Genomic DNA, 19,042 nt, shown 5'->3' with positions numbered 1-19,042 from the left:
TTAATAATTCAAATTCACAGATATAATTGGAATCGTATATAAATTAATATTTTTCTTTATGTTATTTGTGGAAACGAATTTCAAGGAATTTTCCAAAGAATTATTAATAATAATAATTACACATACATAATGATAAAACATAATATGGAGATAAAACATGAAAGAAAGATTGCGCTATTTTTTATTTTATTTATTTCATTAAATATTTGCGTTTAATAGCGATTTCTAATAATTAGTTAAAATATATAATTTTTATAATATATTTTTATTATAATCTACAGCTTGAGAATCGATATATCGATTGCACGACGCTCAACTGTGATTGGTTCACTGCTTCCATCGAGACTATCGAGAGAAATCCTGCGATTCTCGAAAGTTGAGCACCCAGTCCGTAACGGACGCGATCGCGAGACTTGTTGCATGTCCTGTCGTATCCCTCCGGATATTTTTGCCGATTATTAGTGTCGAAGAGTGAATTTCACCCACGATTCACTGTCGGGAGTATTTCGTAATGCGAATATGCTGTCTGCAATTCTCAAAGTACACCGACATCGCGATTTCGGTGTACCGGCAATCGTGCAACAAGTGTGAAGAGAGGTCTCCTTGCATATTTCACGTCATTTTCTCGCCGAGGCAAAAATTCAGCGAAAATGCAGCTGGTGCTCAATCATCATTAGGTATGCAATCGTTATTGTACGCTAATATCATGATTTGAGTATCATTAATTGCTACTTTGTGCTCGACAATGTTCGAAAGAAGACGCAATTAGTATTCGATCACGGTCTAATTTTCCGGAACATGTACGACCAAGTTTCGTATACGTAAAATGATAGTTTCAGAAGTACAATGGCCTATAAAAAATCGTCGCTCAAGGATTGGAGATGCAAATAATTATAGGTATATGGTCGATTTAGGGCCAAAAAATATTTCCGACCGTTTGATTGATCGACCAGAACAAAGAAATGTTTGCTCCTTTTGTTCTGATCGAAGAATTAAACATTCGAAACATTTGTAATACCAGCTCGATTGCATTTAACATTTCATGTAAATATTTCATGCATTTAACAAAGAAGCATAAATCATGATATTGAGTAAAGATACACTATAGAGATGAAAATGTGTTGTATTAGAGTCGTTGCGCCATCTTTTTTCCATATACTTCTAATGGCTGTTTTCGATGAAGTAAGAGAGACATCTATGTTATTTACAGTCATGACTGAAGAATCGATATATCGATTGTACGACGCTTAACCGCGATTGGTTCACTGCTTCCATCGAGACTATCGAGAGAAATCCTGCGATTCTCGAAAGTTGAGCACCCAGTCCGTAACGGACGCGATCGCGAGACTTGTTGCATGTCCTGTCGTATCCCTCCGGATATTTTTGCCGATTATTAGTGTCGAAGAGTGAACTTCACCCACGATTCACTGTCGGGAGTATTTCGTAATGCGAATACGCTGCTTCCGATCGAGACGATCGAGAAAAATTCTGCGATTCTCGAAAGTTAAATTACAATCAGCAACGGGCGTCGTGGAAAATCGTCTAGTCCTTTCGCTCCGGATATTTTTCGCCATTATTCGTCCGCAATTCTCGAAATACACTGATACTGTATTTCAGAAGTACCGGCAATCATATTCCAAGGTTGGAGAAAGGCCTCTGCATATTTCACGTTTATTTTCTCGCCGAAGCGAAAATGCAGCTGGTGGACAATCATTTTATAAGGTATGCAATCGTTATCGTACGCTAATATCATGATTTGAGTATCGATAATTTGCTACTTTGTGCTCGGCTACTTGTATATTGGAATGTTCGAAAGAAAGCGCAATTAATATTTGAGCAGGGTCTAATTTTCTTGAGCATGTATGAATAAGTTTCGTATACGTAAAATGATAGTTTCAGAAGTACAGTGGCATCTGAAAATCATCGTAGAGAATTGGAGTGCCAAGTGATTATAGGATGGTCCATTTAGTTAGTCAACAAAATATTTCGAAACGTATGATTAATCGACCAGAACAAAGAAATGTTTGTTTCTTTTGTTCTGATCGAAGAATTAAACATTTCGAAATACTTGTAATGCTAATTTGATCGCATTCAGCGTTTCGTGTATGTAACAAAGAAGCATAAAATGATATTGAGAATAGACGCAATATGGAGATAAAATTACATTAGAGTCGTTGCGCCATCTTTCTTACATTTACTTCTGATGGCTGCTTGCAATGAAGTAAGACATCTATATTGTTTACAGGTTATGACTGGAGAGAATCGATATATCGATTGTGCGACACTCAACCGTGATTGGTTCGCTGCTTCCGACCGAGACTATCGAGAAAAATCCTGCGATTCTCGAAAGTTAAATTGCCAGTCAACAACGGACGCCATGGAAAATCGTGTAGTCGTTTCGCTCCGGAAATTTTCACGCGATTATTAGAGTCAAATAGTGGATTTCGCGCGCGATTCACTGTAGGGAGTGTTTCAAAGTTCCATCGTAATGTAAACACGCTGCCTGCAATTCTGAAAATATATCGATATCGCGATATTTCAGAAATATCGGCACTTATGTTCTTTGTGCTCTACGAACAAAGATTTCTTTGCATATTTCGTGTTATTTTCTCGTCGAAGCGAAAATGCAGCGGAAATTCAGCTAGTACATAATCGTCATTAGGTATGCAATAGTTATTGTACGCTAATATCAATTTGAGTATCGCTAATTTATTTCTTTTTGTTTGACAATGTCCGAAAAAAATCAGTATCTCAAGTAGCAAAATAATGTATAAAAAATGTTTAAAACATTTTTAAAGATATTTTAAAAATGTTAAAATAATTGATTAAGTTCCTTTTTCATTAAAAAAACGTTTATTTTAACGTTAATATAATATAAATATTAATTTAACGTTTATTAAATATTTAATATTTCATTAATAAAATATTAATAAAATAAATATTTAACGTTTATTAAATATTTATTTTATTAATATTTTATTAATGAAATATCAAATATTTAATAAACATTAAATTAATATTTATATTACATTAATTTGTTACTTGGGATACAATATTAAAGCTCCAATTTTCTTGAGCATGTACAAAGTACAAATAAGTTTCGTATACGAAAATGATGGTTTTAAATGTATAGTCGCATATGAAAATCGTCGTCAAACTTGAAAAAATTGAAGTTTAAAGTAATTATAGGTGTGGTCGATTTAGCGTCAAAAAATATTTCGAAGCATTTAATATTTAATTGATCGACCAGAACAAAGAAAGCTTAGTTAGCTTCTTTTGTTCTGATCGAAAAATTAAATAATTTGAAATATTTGTAATGCCAATTCGATCGCATTAAACATTTCATGGTGTGTGTAACAAAGAAGCATAAAGAACAATATTTAAAATAGAGAACAATATGGAGATAAAAATATATTATATATTTATATAAGAAAAAATATAAATATATAATGTATAAATATATAACTATAAAAATATATAATATATAAAGAAATGTTTGCTTCTTTTGTTCTGATCGAAAAATTAAACATTTCGAAATATTTGTAATGTCCATTCGATCGCATTCAACATTTCATGTTGTATGTAACAAAGAAGCATAAATAACGATATTTAAAATAGAGAACAATATGGAGATAAAAATATATTATATATAAATATATAATATATTATATATAAATATATAATATATTTTTATCTCCATATTGTTCTCTATTTTAAATATCGTTATTTATGCTTCTTTGTTATATACAACATGAAATGTTGAATGCGATTGAATGGACATTACAAATATTTCGAAATGTTTAATTTTTCGATCAGAACAAAAGAAGCAAACATTTCTTTATATATTATATATTTTTATAGTTATATATTTATACATTATATATTTATATTTATATTATATATAAATATATTATATTATATATAAATATATAATATATTTTTATCTCCATATTGTTCTCTATTTTAAATATCGTTATTTATGCTTCTTTGTTATATACAACATGAAATGTTGAATGCGATTGAATGGACATTACATTTAATTTTTCGATCAGAACAAAAGAAGCAAACATTTCTTTATATATTATATATTTTTATAGTTATATATTTATACATTATATATTTATATTTATATTATATATAAATATATTATATTATATATAAATATATAATATATTTTTATCTCCATATTGTTCTCTATTTTAAATATCGTTATTTATGCTTCTTTGTTACATACAACATGAAATGTTGAATGCGATCGAATGGACATTACAAATATTTCGAAATGTTTAATTTTTCGATCAGAACAAAAGAAGCAAACATTTCTTTATATATTATATATTTTTATAGTTATATATTTATACATTATATATTTATATTTTTTCTATTGCGCCATCTTTTTAACATTACTTCTAATGGCTGCTTGCAATAAAATAAGAGATACATTTATATTATTTACAGATTATGACTGGAGAATCGATTGTACAACGCTCAACTGTGATTGGTTCGCTGCTTCCGACCGAGACTATCGAGAAAAATCCTGCGATTCTCGAAATTAAATGTTAAGTGTAAAGTGTCCAGTACCGGTTTTTTGGGATTACCAAGGATTACCAAGGATTACCGAGGATTTAGAATTCATCGGAATGCAGTTGGTGAGTCGAATATGTACTTATGTATTATTTTTGGTTTATTATTGTATAAATGTAATAATCGATGTTCTAAGAAATTATCATTTCTTACAGTCGACTTTCTCATCCGCCGAGAATAGCAGTGTCGTAGATGCTGGTTGCATCTATCTCGTATGTGTATTCAACATCTAGTTTTCAGCAGTAATCCAGTATCTACGCCACTGTTATTTTCAACGTTGGCCCTATAATGACAAACACTTGTTCACGAGAAAGCTAGTCATAAGACTCATAAGAAATGGTAATTTCGTGGGTTCACGAGTTGATAAATTTAATCTATACACGATCATTATTATCGCTATCTTATCAACAATTGATAATATTAGGATTGTTCACTTGTTCCTATATATTTGATAACTGAGAAATTCGATGGTAATACTAATTTCAAAATAGAAATTATCGAGCGCACAACGATAAGATATCAAACAGTTCTCTATCTTTTATGAGAGATGGAGATGATATTAACTTTTTATTTCACATGAAACATCATTCAAGTCTTTAATACTTTATAGTTAATTAACTTTATTTTGTTATTATATAAATGAACTGAGCTTTTAATTATCACTTTACTGCAAAAGATCAGTATTATTGATGTATTTTGTGCACATGTATATAATTTCATTTTATTCAAATAAAATTATTGCATGTATATACAACAGATTTGCACAAAAGTTGCACATAATAATGGCAATGCGTTATTTATATAATTTAATGTCTTTCTAATGAAATATATCAAATACATTATTCTTATTTTGCTTTATATTGAATTAAACTGTAAAAGTATCGATTTTTTGCGAACAGGATTTATTTTTGATTAATTATCAATAAATTTTTTAAAAAAGTTAATATTAAATTTTATCATGTAGAGAACTATATAATATACAAAATTAGAAAATAAATTGCTTTAGTATAATCAGTTTTAATGTTTTAGCTTTATTATAAATTATTGTAAATAGAAAATAGAAAATATTCTCTAGACATTATTTTTTATAATTTATTTGATGGACTTTTTATTAATAAGAAGTTTAATGATTAAAATATTTTAAGAGTTATTTAGCAATATCGGAATTAATATTGAAATATAATATAATCTTATTTGCATTGTGCAAATTTGTTGTAAACTTTTTCTGATAACAATTGATTTAATATTTTTTAATTTGTAAGCAATTCTTTCTTCTTTTTTAACTTTCTCTGATAATTTAACATACAGAATTAAAATAGTTATAACAAATAAAAAATCTCAAATGTCGAAAGACTTATTCCAATAATCTGAATATATTTAACATGCTATTGGTTTTGGCAAATACTAAGAGCAATGTGTATGTCATAAAATATTATATTTAAAGTTTATACATGCCATAATGTTTTGAATAACTTCTTGATAAGCATACTGTGCACATTTATGCACAGTACACATTATGCAATTTCATCTATATTACAATCTTATACGAAGGGGAGTGGCAGTTTGGTATCTTTAGTAAATTATATGAAAGATATTTTTCGCAATTTCTCCAATATTCTCGATATTTTACGTATCGAATAAAGACGAGGCCGTTAAAAGATGAATTTAAGTCGGAGTGCCTTTTCGTTTTACCATGATCTACTTATGGTACGCGAAATAAGCGCGAGCCTTTATGCCAAAAACAGCGAGCGGCAATCTCGTAAATGCGATTGGCTGTTGATGCCAACCCGACCTAGACGGTATCTGATTAGAGTCGAGCTCGTAGCTCTCATCCCAAGTTTCCGCGGACGCTTCGGAAATCGCAGACTATATCGCAGAGCACAAAACATCACGGGCGAATTTGGAGCCTGCTCGCGAAACCTGATAAGCCGGTGCAATATTTTTCCTAGATGCATCTAGAACGCGTATGACTTGGAATCCTATTTCTGCCTCGCCGCTCTGATTTTTATATTTCGTGCGATAGAATATGACTTGGCAGGATATATTTTATACGCTATTTAATAGATCTGTTGTCTTCAACTCTACATTTTGCGCTTGTATATTTTACTTTTTTTTTTTATTAATTCTATTAATATCAACTATATTATAACTCTCTTAAAAATATCACGTTTTATTAAAACTTAATACATTTAAAGAACTAATAAAACGCGATATTTCTTTAAAAGAATTAATACAACTGATATTAATAGAATATAAATAATATAAAATAAAATATATACAAGTGTAAAATGTAAATTCGAATATTGACGGAATCACTTTAGGATAAATATATAAATTAAAATTATATTTCTCTTTCTCTTTTTCTCCTTACTGATATCTTAATTTCGATATTGTATTAGAATATCACGAAATACATTATTTGCTATAATTAATATTTAACAAGATAACAAAATGAAAAATTTGGTACATGCATAGAAAATAAGATTTATTTACAAAAAAATTTAAGTTGCTTGAAAATCTTTGGCTAGTTAAATTAACTAATTTTCAGAAATGTACGATGAATGTTATATAATCATAATTAACTATACGTCGAAAATGACCATGGCTGATTTACTTATTCAAAATTTGGAGAGTTATTTGAAAATAAAAATCTTTTAATTAATAATGATATTTGATTTTATTAAGTTATGATATAAGTATATCAAAATTAATCAACACCAAAGTCGCACGTTTATCTTTCTGAAATAATTTTTCTTTTATTTTTTTTTAGACTTTTGACATAAGTTATATGTGTAGTCAACACATATTTTTAACATTAAACAACTATTTTATTTTTTATACGTAAGATAACTCTTTAATTGATATCTAATTATGACAACAAAGAAATCAGCTTATCATAGCACGTAGCATTTGCTAATATACTGAGTGTTGAATAATTGAAATTGAGATATATATGATGTTCCTTGAAATAGCTCGATATCGTTCTTCGCGGTTACGTGCCACATTTTCCGACATTTATCCCGAGTGCTCGCTTCTGTCGCGACATTATCGCAAAAACGTTCCGTCGAATATTTCGGAAAAAAGACGTTACGAGAAAAGCGACGGATAAGCGACGGTGGAGGTGGTTACGAGAAGCGCCTTAACGAAATTCCGCTCGCACTTGGATGCACGGCCTGGCAAAGTGACACTCCTCCGACGAGTAATCGAGTTATTCGACGTCTTCCCGAGCCCTTTCCTCGTCTTACCATCTCTTGCGATCGCTTGCCAGTACCGCTCGGCGATTTGCTTTACGAGTTAAAAAAAAAAGAGTTTAACACGAAAGAAACGAGAAAAAAAAACACAATCTGAAACAAGCGAATTTTTCGAGTCTATCTCATGTATGACATTGAGTTTCTTTTCTGTCATTTTTAAATTATATATATATATATATATATATATATATATATACACGAAATTTTTGATATAAATTGATTTTGATATAATTACCAAAATTATCGATCACCTGTCATGTAATGAGGTCAAAAACGGGTCTAGCGAAAGATTGATACGTGTGATTATAATTACTATGGAGCATACATAATGTTAATGCATAGTATCTACAAATCTGATTAATATTATAAAATGAATATTATAAATGAACAATATATAGGGAATATTTATAATTCAATCACACAGTTCAAATATTTACGAAATAGTTATTAGAAATACAACAAATTATTTTCAAGCTCGTTTAAAAATTTTTTTATTATCTTAAACATAATAAATATCAAAAATAAACGATCTAATATTCATGTTTTAATTTTTGATGCAGACTTTGTTCCTCAAAGAGAAAAGTGCTGCTTTTTCATTTATTAAGTGAATGAAATAAAATAAAGAATTTGATAAATGAGATAGAAATTCAATGTTATATTTAATTCTCGTTTCTTTTTGTGTTTAATCACAAAATAAATCTCGGGATTACCTTTTAATCTTTTAACTAATCTATTTCAATCTTTTATTTAATCTTTCTATTATTATTTTTATTGAGAAAATTAAGGATCGAGAAATCATACAAATTGTGGAGAGCATGGGCGATGTCCCTCTCATATTTAGGCAGAGTATGTTAATTATTTGTGATGCTTATCGGCCATGTAGACGAGACATGTCTTATCTTCGTCATTGGAGATGGCTCCACTAATTGGACAAATCTTTTCGTCGGCTGCATGACCGAGCATTGAGTTCCCAATTACCTTAGCATTTCGTAGGAAAATAAAAAGCTACCAAGATTAAAATACTTATACAATAAAAACAGCGTAGTAAAAGAGATATAAAAATGATCTAATATCTGAAACATTAATTCTCTAGCTTCAATATCGGTGCATGTGATCGCTCCATGTATAATATTGATCTTTTTTTTCACTTAACGCGCGCGTATCTAATTTTATATTGAAAAGATTTCATCATAAGGAAAATAAATTCGTTCTACCGGAAGTCGTTGAATAACGAAAACGAAAATTCGACGTTCTACATATCCCATTTTGTGGTGCACGCGGTAGTCCCCAGAAATTCGCGGGTTTAGATATTCGTTGTTTTTAACAATCGCGGAATCCGCAGGATCGTCAGGGGTAGCGAGGGAGAGCGAGAGAGGATCGAGGTCGAGAGATATAGGAAGAGGGTGGTGGTTGGCTTTGCAGCCTGGCTCGGCCCGGCCCGGCCAATATTTCAAACGGCCAGACATTCGGGAAGAATTGACAAGGTACGCGCGCGTTCTCTCCTTTCGCAAAACAACCCTTTCGTCCGCGGGCCAGGCTGGCGTCGCGGCGCACTCCCTGGTAGAATCGGGGGGGAAGGAGGGCGCCGAAGGAGCCCCGCCGGCGGCCATCTTGTTGTTTGTGCAACCACCCTCGGCCGTCACACTCGCACCCATCGTACGGCGCCACCCTCCATCGCGTCCTATTGGCGCATTTAATCGCCAACAACCGGCTAACGTCGAAAAGCGGATTAATTCTTAAGGATAATTGGAAGGGAATCGTCCCGACTGCATTTATACGGAAAAATAAGGGGATCGGAAGGTGGAAGCGGTGGATGGGTTAGAGAGGAAAGCGAGTCACTGGTAACGCGCCAAGTTTCGCCTCCTTGTGTCGCAACCCGCGTGTTTTTTCTTTATTATTATTTTTAAATGTGCAAAAATATAGAAATAATAATAAAAATGTATCTTTTGCGTGGCAAAAGAGATGATGTACGGATCGTTTTAGATTTAAAACGTATTTCCAATTACGATACCAATTCTTGAATACAGTATTTCGACGTTATCTCAGGGCGACAAAATAAATTAAGGGCAAGAGCAAACTGTAACTCTTGTATCTCTGTAGCAATAAAAATGGTGGTTTTTTTTTAAGAATTTATTTAGATACAGCGAAATTAATTGCAGCAACGGAATAAGTCGCGTGTCACATTTGTCGAATTCCGATGAATCGAAGCATGAAAGATCCTGTTTTCCGGGAGGAAAGCAAATGCATTTTGCAGGGGCAATGCTCGCGTTTTATTCGCGCCATGCGAAAAAATATTTTCGCGCCATGCCAGAATTGTTTTCGCGGTCGCGCGCGGATTTAACGGAAAATGTCCCCGGGCGTGAAAGCGCTCGCTTTTAACGCGTCATGTGTAGTCCGCAACTCGTAAATCCGGCCACATCGATTTGAAACGCCCGGTAGCGCGACGGAGGACGCCGATAGAGCCCCTGATAGAAAGCAAGGGGGTCAATAACCCGATGTTCCCGCACCGCTTTTTCCATACCCGCGAAATGGATGTGGAGGCCCGTTGTGGCCGGCAGCCGAAAACGCGCAAGTATTTCTTCGACGGAGATGATCGAGTTTCGCCGCAATTGAAATTGATATTGATATTTTTTTTTTTTACACCGGTTACCATCGCCACGCTGCTGTCGCGAGCGAAATATTTTTATTGAAACGCGTCGTTAAATACACGGAAGTTAAAAATATTTAATATTTAATATTCTATAATTCTATGTCTGATAAGAGTTATTCTTTCTCTTTTGAAGAGATAATATGATATTTTCAATTTAAAAATTAAATTATTAAATGTTTAGTTTTTCCTCAGGAGATGTAGCATTCTTGAAATAATTAATGATTTTATGACTTTAGCAGGAAATATATATTTGTAATCATTTTTGGATTTATTTATATAATTAATCAGTTTATGAAGAAATATATGTAATATTCTTTATTTCTCTATAATCATATAATGTATTCTTTTTTAATAATTAAATAGTATACAATGCTCTCAGCTCTTGAGAATAATAATAATTGTAATTAACAATTTGTTATCCGAAATGAAATTATATTGTGATATAAAATATGTGTGCACGCTCCTATTAAATCATCTGACTTTGATTTTGAAAGATTTTGAAAGATTTTGAAATATTGCAAGTCTTTGGCTCGTTTTGACGAACATTGAGGAGATTCGATAATAGAATTAAAAAGAGAAGAAGACAGGATTATTTTGGGAAAATTCTAATAATTAATCTTGTTAGGGTTGTATTATTACAGCTGGTGAAATTTAGTAAAGCAAGATTGACGGAGTACTTTAATATTTAGCGATCAAATTCCTCGAGAATAGTATAAACTGGCATGTGTTATATAATGTATATGACATTGACTAAATGTGGCTCGTGCCACAAACTTAGAGAAATTGAAATTGAATGTAAATTTAAATAACGAAAAAAAAAAACACAATTTTTATTACTAAAGATTATTAATTATATTACGATATCAAGAGCACTGATAAAAAAAGATTGCAAAACGATGTGACGATACATGATACGGAAACGGCCTTACATATTTTTTTATAAGGCGAGAGAAATAGCGGAATTTTTTTTTTTTTTAATTCTGAGAGAAACAACGTATAAAGAACACGCCTTCATTCTTGGATAGTTCGCCGATTGTTGAAACAGAACGAGGAAACCTTTTGCGGTACAGACAGTGTAGACGGAAATCGTAAACTCGCGAAAGGATCGTGCGACAGTCCGGAACTCGTAGAAACGAATGCGGAAACGGGACGCGGAAGAAGAAAAGGGAACACTCGCTTTCTCGGGGATCCTTCGCGGGACGAAGCGGGGAGGGATGTCGCGAGGGTGGCCCGATACGGCGCTTTGAAACTTTTCCACTTTAACAATTATGAGCCGGAATTGAATACAGCTTGGTCCGATTGTGAGTTCGCTCGATTTGCTGTTCTTATCGCTATCGGCCGCCTCCATAAATAACGTGCGCGATTTCTCGGAGTTTGGAACGATAGTGCTCTCTCGATCAGATCGCGGCATTTTCATTCTTACTCGACGTTTCCCTGACGCGCTATAGGTTGCATTTATGAAATTTAATACGAACGAGCGGCACAAAGAAATTGAAAAGATTGTCGGAAGATTGTGAAGATGGTCGAAATCGTTACCAAGTGTGCCGACAATGTGGAATACGCGAGTCTCGGAAATAAGAATAGGAAATATATATAGTGAATAAAACTGATATTGAATCGCTCCACGAAATAGATCATGGATGTAGATCCAATGACCTGTAGATATGAGAAGATCTCACAGATATATTGGAATAGGATGTATACAGAATAAAATTAGCGTTGAGAGGATAGTTTATAAATACATATATCGTAAAATGGATCAAAAGCAAATCGACAGTGCAGAAACAAAATTAAAAACAAAATTGTGAATAATATAAAAAGTTGTTTTTTTTAAAATGCTATAAAAGCTATCATTGCTATTAAAAGTATCAAGAGAATTGAGTTTATTAAAAAGAGTTTATAAAAAAAAAATCTCTAACGATGCAATAATTCTTGCATCATTAAAAATGTCGAAAGGGTTAACTATTCAAGGCGTGATTTAGATTCGCGAATATTTTACGCGGCTGAAGTTGTGTATCGGCTAACTCGAAAGTCGCGAACCCCGAAAACTGCGCTGAAACGAATTTGAAAATTGCATTTGAAAGTTGTCGAAGGTTTCGACAAGTCTCGCCAAGCACATTCGAGGCTGAAGTTCGGCCTGTAGCTTGTTTGTTTGCGACAGTAGGGAAAAGAGCGAAGTTAGAAAGAGGAACAGAGAGCAAGGAATCGGTCGGGGGGAGGACGAAAAGAGGGAAGGGAAAGAGAGAAGGAGGAAAAGCCCTTCTAACCGATGCAAAAACGCCGGGAATCGTCGCAAAAGTTAAACAAACGACAGTGGCAGTCGCTCGTTTCCGCTCCACTCCGCTCGTCGAGGAAACTTTCTTTCAAACAGCTTTTTTATCGCGTTCACATTGCGACATAATCGTTCCAATTCAACATTATCGCCGAGGAACGTTGAACGAGAACGATGTTTCGCCGCACTCAACCCTTTCAATGCTTGCAAAAGTGGATTAATCCTCAAAATTAGATAAAAAACGAGTCAAATGCCATTACCTGGCGATTACGAGTTTAATTGGGAAGTTTGTTTCCGCGGTAAATCTATTTTGCTTGCATTTCTAAGAACTTGGTCCATTTTGAGTCATTATCGTATTCACAGTTGTCATTCACATAGGAATTTTAAAGAATAATGAAAAGATTAATAATAATAATAATAACATAGTTTTAATTGTTTACAATCCTGTTAAAAATTATTTCGGTATGATGCCTTTACGACTCTTTGTCAGAATTATTCAATATTATTGGATTTTATGTCATTCAATTTTATTTTAAATCATATATATACAAGTTATCGATGAATATAGATAGACTATAAAAAATTAGCAAATTGACACGTTGTAGAATATAATATAATATATTGCGAAATTTTCTATCGATTTTTTTTATTTATGTCTAATTTAATTTAAATTTTCTATACATTTCAAGCTACTTGTGCAATTTGATTAATATTCTATTATGTAATAGATACCAAAATATGTAAGGATTAAATATTGTACTAATTTATTAGAGCAATTAAATTTACAAGTACAAAAAATAATAAAAGCAAATAATAAAGCAAATAATAAATCGAATAAAACAAATAAAGAATAAGTCAAATTAATTAATTAATAAATCACTTATTTTTTCTATGGTTGCTTTGTCGTTGCCTAACGCCATAATTTTTTATCCGTTTCTTTATGATACTCACTCGCGAAAACACGATCATTGATTATGCATGATGCACTAATTAATAGAAGACAACAGCACTTTCCACGATACTTTCGACATTAATCGCACAACGTGTATCTTATTGTATTATCTTACATGTGAATGACAACAAGGTGACTGTGTATAGAGAATAGTATGTTATACGGCACGAAAGTAAAACATTGCCGAACTCATAATAGCTTTGTTATTGACACGAAATATTTAATATTAATAATATGTATGTACGAAATGATTATTGAAATGTATAATTTTTTTCATTGCTTGAATTCTTGATACGACGATTTATGTATTATTTCACGTTTTCATAATTCAAAATTGAAAAATATACTTAAATTGAAAAATTCATTATGCAAGGCCAAATATATTTTATTCTAAGGATTTTCAGAAATGATTATTGCTTGTGAATATCAGTAAAACAATAATTTAAAATTCGCATTTTCATTCACTTTATATAATGATTGAATATATAAGAAATAGCTATTTTGATAGATAGCCATCGTTTCGTTAGGCACGTTTGATTTAATCGTTAATTAAACGCGTAGGCTGATCTTCAATTGCTCGTATAAAAGGATCGCCGCTGCTTATTCACCCAAACGATTTTGGTATCTCTTATTGTTATTACTTGTCACGATTATATTTCTCGAGAGATAGTGTGACAATACATGGAATGGTTTGCGTTGCTATTTTGCGCTCAAATCTCACTACACAAATGACAAGACAGCATATAATAATACGTTCTACAAACATCAGGCGCTAAATTTTTATATATCATATTGTATATACATAATGTAGCCTTGCTATCAAGAACCATTCTTATAAATGCGATAATATTTTTCAATTCAATCTTTTTTTTATCGTTATATAATATCAACGTACAACGTAGACGTAATTATTATGTGTTTTATTAATATGTTTGTTGATTAGAAGGAAACAAAATTTATGTCGATAGCATTCGTATATATTAATGAAAAATTATAATTAGAGAAAAATATAACTATAATAAATTAATTATATTTGAAATTATTTAATAATTAATTACTAAATATATACATTTCTTTTTTGAAAGTATAAAAGAGACTAAAGAACTGAAGATTTTTGAGGATTTTTCATGTGTTATTTTCAGATACAAAATAAAAATTAATAATGGAAAGTGTCCTGTAAGCATATTAGACTATGATTTATAAAATTTTTAATATTTCACTGCTGTTTTACAATTTGAGGTATGACTTAGTCTTATAGCCTGATCGCTTTAAATTCATATTCAAGTCATGTTAAAATGAGAAATGTTAAAATATTATTAAAGAAATGTCGTTGACAATTAACAGTTATAAATTCTAGATGCTTCATACATGAAATAAAACGAATAATGTAATGTAAAAAGAATTATACATCATTGCAAGCATTGCATTTCCCAGGGCGTCGCTTTGATTCGAGATCTCGAAGCAAATCCGCGATACCTAATAAAGCCACGTTTTTGGCGAGCCCAGTCCCGTCCTGTAGCTCCGGCCGAACCCGAAAGCTTCTGATAGTGGCTTAGCCAGGATCCGCCAGTCAGTCGACGAATTAGGGTATCTCTCGGCGACCGCGCGTAATCTCTCCCCGCCACCGGACATTTTCGCCATCCAAATCGTTTATCGTCTCCACGCTCCCGTTACGTCGACCGTTTGAACGCACTATCGTATAACCGCGCGCGTTCCCGTGTCGTCATATTTCTCCTTTATCCCGCGTATCCCTGCAAAACAGGCTCTTCCGTGCACGAAATTACTCATACGCCGCGAGCTGTACCGATTTTTGTTTTTTCTTTTTTTTTCTTTGTTTTTCTATTCGTATCGGAGAGCTTAGCATTTCCGTGTCGATTGCTTTTTCATTATTGAAGATATAAATATATCTTTGACTTTTAAGTAACATGTCCAATAATTGAGGCGATGGCACTGAAAAATATATATAAGGGAATAAAATAATGTATAAAAAACAAAAAATCTATTTAAAAAAAGGCAACTTAAGAGTTTATTTTATTTCTTATATAATACTAGAACAAAACACAAGCGCGTGCTATGCGCGCGCTATTCTTCAATTTTATATTAAAAAGAATTATTATATAAAAAAAATATATATAAAGTTTATTTAAACGATTAATACACTGAGAGAATTTTCTCTTAGAATTTACCCTGAAAATCACGGTAATCGTGGGACAATATGGCATGAAAAGAATTTTATGAGAATTTCTCTGATTAATATTTATTACAATAAAAATATCTATCACAATAAAATATATTTGATAAAACATATTTGATTAATTTTACTAAACTGCATAGTAAAATTGATCAAACATATTTTATATTTTATTGTAATAGATATTATTTTTATTGTGATAAATATTAATCAGAGAAAATCTCATAAAATTCTTTCTATATCATATTGTTCCACGATTATCATGATTTTCAGGATAAATTCTACGAGAAAATTCTCTCTGTGTATTTTTCGACAGATCAGTTGATTAAAGTATTAATTTGCTAATAAAATTTTAAAATAAAAATATGTTATAGAAATTAAAATAATGTTTTAAAACATATTATTATTTTAATTTTTGAAACATATTATTTTAAAATTTAATTTGCAAATTAACGCTTTTCTAATTGGCTGATATCTGCCAAAAATTATTAATAACGCGAAAATTTGTTAATTAAATTTTAAAATAATAATGTGATATAATATGTTTTAAATAAAATATGTTGTAATTCTTTTAACTCGATTAATATTTTTGACAGTTATCAGTAGATTTTTGTCAGAAAATATTATTCGAATTTAAAGTATTATAATATATTATTTGCAACATCGTTATTTTAATATCTACTTACATATTTTTATTTACAAATTTAATTAGTAAATTAACGCTTTAATCAGCTCATTTCTGATAAAAAATATTAATCGAGTTTAAGGGTAAATTTTAAGAGAAAATTCTGTGTACATGCAAAACACGAGTTGTATGTTTCGCATAGTCTGATGTCTCGAATATCTTTTAATGTTGCAGATGTCGAGTTGCGAGTGCAATCTGACAAAGGGATAAGTAATGGAGGTACCTTCGAACATCGTGTATGACGAGTCGCGAGTGTCGAATCTAGCGACGAACGAACGTCTCGATCTACCCATTGGATTACGCGGTCGGGCATCCGCGATTATTTAAAATCGGCGTTCGTCGCTTCGCGAATTCGAGTGTTTGTCGTGAGACGTTTCTCCAAACACGTATTTCGCGCAATTTATGATAAATGTCTTGGGTGCCTTCCGCGTATGACGAGTCGCGAATGTCGAATCTAGCAACGAACGAACGTCTCGATCTACCCATTGAATTACGCGGTCGGGCATCTCGCGATTATTTAAAATCGGCGTTCGTTGCTTCGCGAATTCGAGTGTTTGTCGTGAGACGTTTCTCCAAACACGTATTTCGCGCAATTTATGATAAATGTCTTGGGTACCTTCCGCGTATGACGAGTCGCGAATGTCGAATCTAGCAACGAATGAACGTCTCGATCTATCCATTGAATGACGCGGTCGGGCATCTCGCGATTATTTAAAATCGGCGTTCGTTGCTTCGCGAATTCGAGTGTTTGTCGTGAGACGTTTCTCCAAACACGTATTTCGCGCAATTTATGATAAATGTCGCAGATACCTGCCGCGTGTGACGAGTCGCGAGTGTCGAATCTAGCGACGAACGAACGTCTCGATCTACCCATTGGATTACGCGGTCGGGCATCCGCGATTATTTAAAATCGGCGTTCGTCGCTTCGCGAATTCGAATGTTTGTCGTGAGACGTTTCTCCAAACACGTATTTCGCGTAATTTATGATAAATGTCTCGGGTACCTGCCTCGTATGACGAGTCGCGAATGTCGAATCTAGCAACGAACGAACGTCTCGATCTACCCATTGAATTACGCGGTCGGGCATCTCGCGATTATTTAAAATCGGCGTTCGTTGCTTCGCGAATTCGAGTGTTTGTCGTGAGACGTTTCTCCAAACACGTATTTCGCGCAATTTATGATAAATGTCTTGGGTGCCTTCCGCGTATGACGAGTCGCGAATGTCGAATCTAGCAACGAACGAACGTCTCGATCTACCCATTGAATTACGCGGTCGGGCATCTCGCGATTATTTAAAATCGGCGTTCGTTGCTTCGCGAATTCGAGTGTTTGTCGTGAGACGTTTCTCCAAACACGTATTTCGCGCAATTTATGATAAATGTCTTGGGTACCTTCCGCGTATGACGAGTCGCGAATGTCGAATCTAGCAACGAATGAACGTCTCGATCTATCCATTGAATGACGCGGTCGGGCATCTCGCGATTATTTAAAATCGGCGTTCGTTGCTTCGCGAATTCGAGTGTTTGTCGTGAGACGTTTCTCCAAACACGTATTTCGCGCAATTTATGATAAATGTCGCAGATACCTGCCGCGTGTGACGAGTCGCGAATGTCGAATCTAGCAACGAACGAACGTCTCGATCTATCCATTGAATTACGCGGTCGGGCATCTCGTGATTATTTAAAATCGGCGTTCGTCGCTTCGCGAATTCGAGTGTTTGTCGTGAGACGTTTCTCCAAACACGTATTTCGCGCAATTTATGATAAATGTCTTGGGTACCTTCCGCGTATGACGAGTCGCGAATGTCGAATCTAGCAACGAACGAACGTCTCGATCTATCCATTGAATGACGCGGTCGGGCATCTCGCGATTATTTAAAATCGGCGTTCGTTGCTTCGCGAATTCGAGTGTTTGTCGTGAGACGTTTCTCCAAACACGTATTTCGCGCAATTTATGATAAATGTCGCAGATACCTGCCGCGTGTGACGAGTCGCGAGTGTCGAATCTAGCGACGAACGAACGTCTCGATCTACCCATTGGATTACGCGGTCGGGCATCCGCGATTATTTAAAATCGGCGTTCGTCGCTTCGCGAATTCGAGTGTTTGTCGTGAGACGTTTCTCCAAACACGTATTTCGCGCAATTTATGATAAATGTCGCAAATATCTGCCGCGTGTGACGAGTCGCGAGTGTCGAATTTAGCGACGAACGAACGTCTCGATCTACCCATTGGATTACGCGGTCGGGCATCCGCGATTATTTAAAATCGGCGTTCGTCGCTTCGCGAGTTCGAGTGTTTGTCGTGAGACGTTTCTCCAAACACCTATTTCGCGTAGTTTGTAATAAGTGTTGCGGATCTTCCAACCACCCATGGACCAAGAGAGGAGGAGGAGGCCCAGGGCGGCATCGGGCGACAGCGGGGCAACTGCAAGGTAAGAAAATAAAAACTTTTTTTCT

The 19,042-nt window shown here is 33.5% G+C and overlaps 1 long non-coding RNA gene across 2 annotated transcripts; it reads left to right on the top strand.

Annotated features, from left to right (window-relative positions):
- The first annotated feature begins 459 nt into the window (after positions 1-459).
- On the top strand, positions 460-16,828 carry LOC145943081 (uncharacterized). 2 transcript variants are annotated; one of them, XR_014426476.1, is made up of 5 exons: positions 460-677; positions 1,618-1,722; positions 2,246-2,662; positions 4,459-4,649; positions 16,760-16,828. It is a non-coding gene; the product is annotated as an uncharacterized LOC145943081 (long non-coding RNA). The 2 variants fall into 2 exon arrangements; XR_014426475.1 differs by lacking the exon at positions 460-677 and having other exon boundaries at positions 1,433-1,722.
- The last annotated feature ends 2,214 nt before the right edge of the window (positions 16,829-19,042 follow it).

Source organism: Prenolepis imparis, unplaced genomic scaffold (assembly GCF_030444845.1).
Source record: "Prenolepis imparis isolate NDT839.2.m4 unplaced genomic scaffold, iyPreImpa1.0 SCAF_11, whole genome shotgun sequence".
Taxonomy (NCBI): Eukaryota; Metazoa; Arthropoda; class Insecta; order Hymenoptera; family Formicidae; genus Prenolepis; species Prenolepis imparis.
This window is presented reverse-complemented; position numbering and strand designations above follow the sequence as displayed.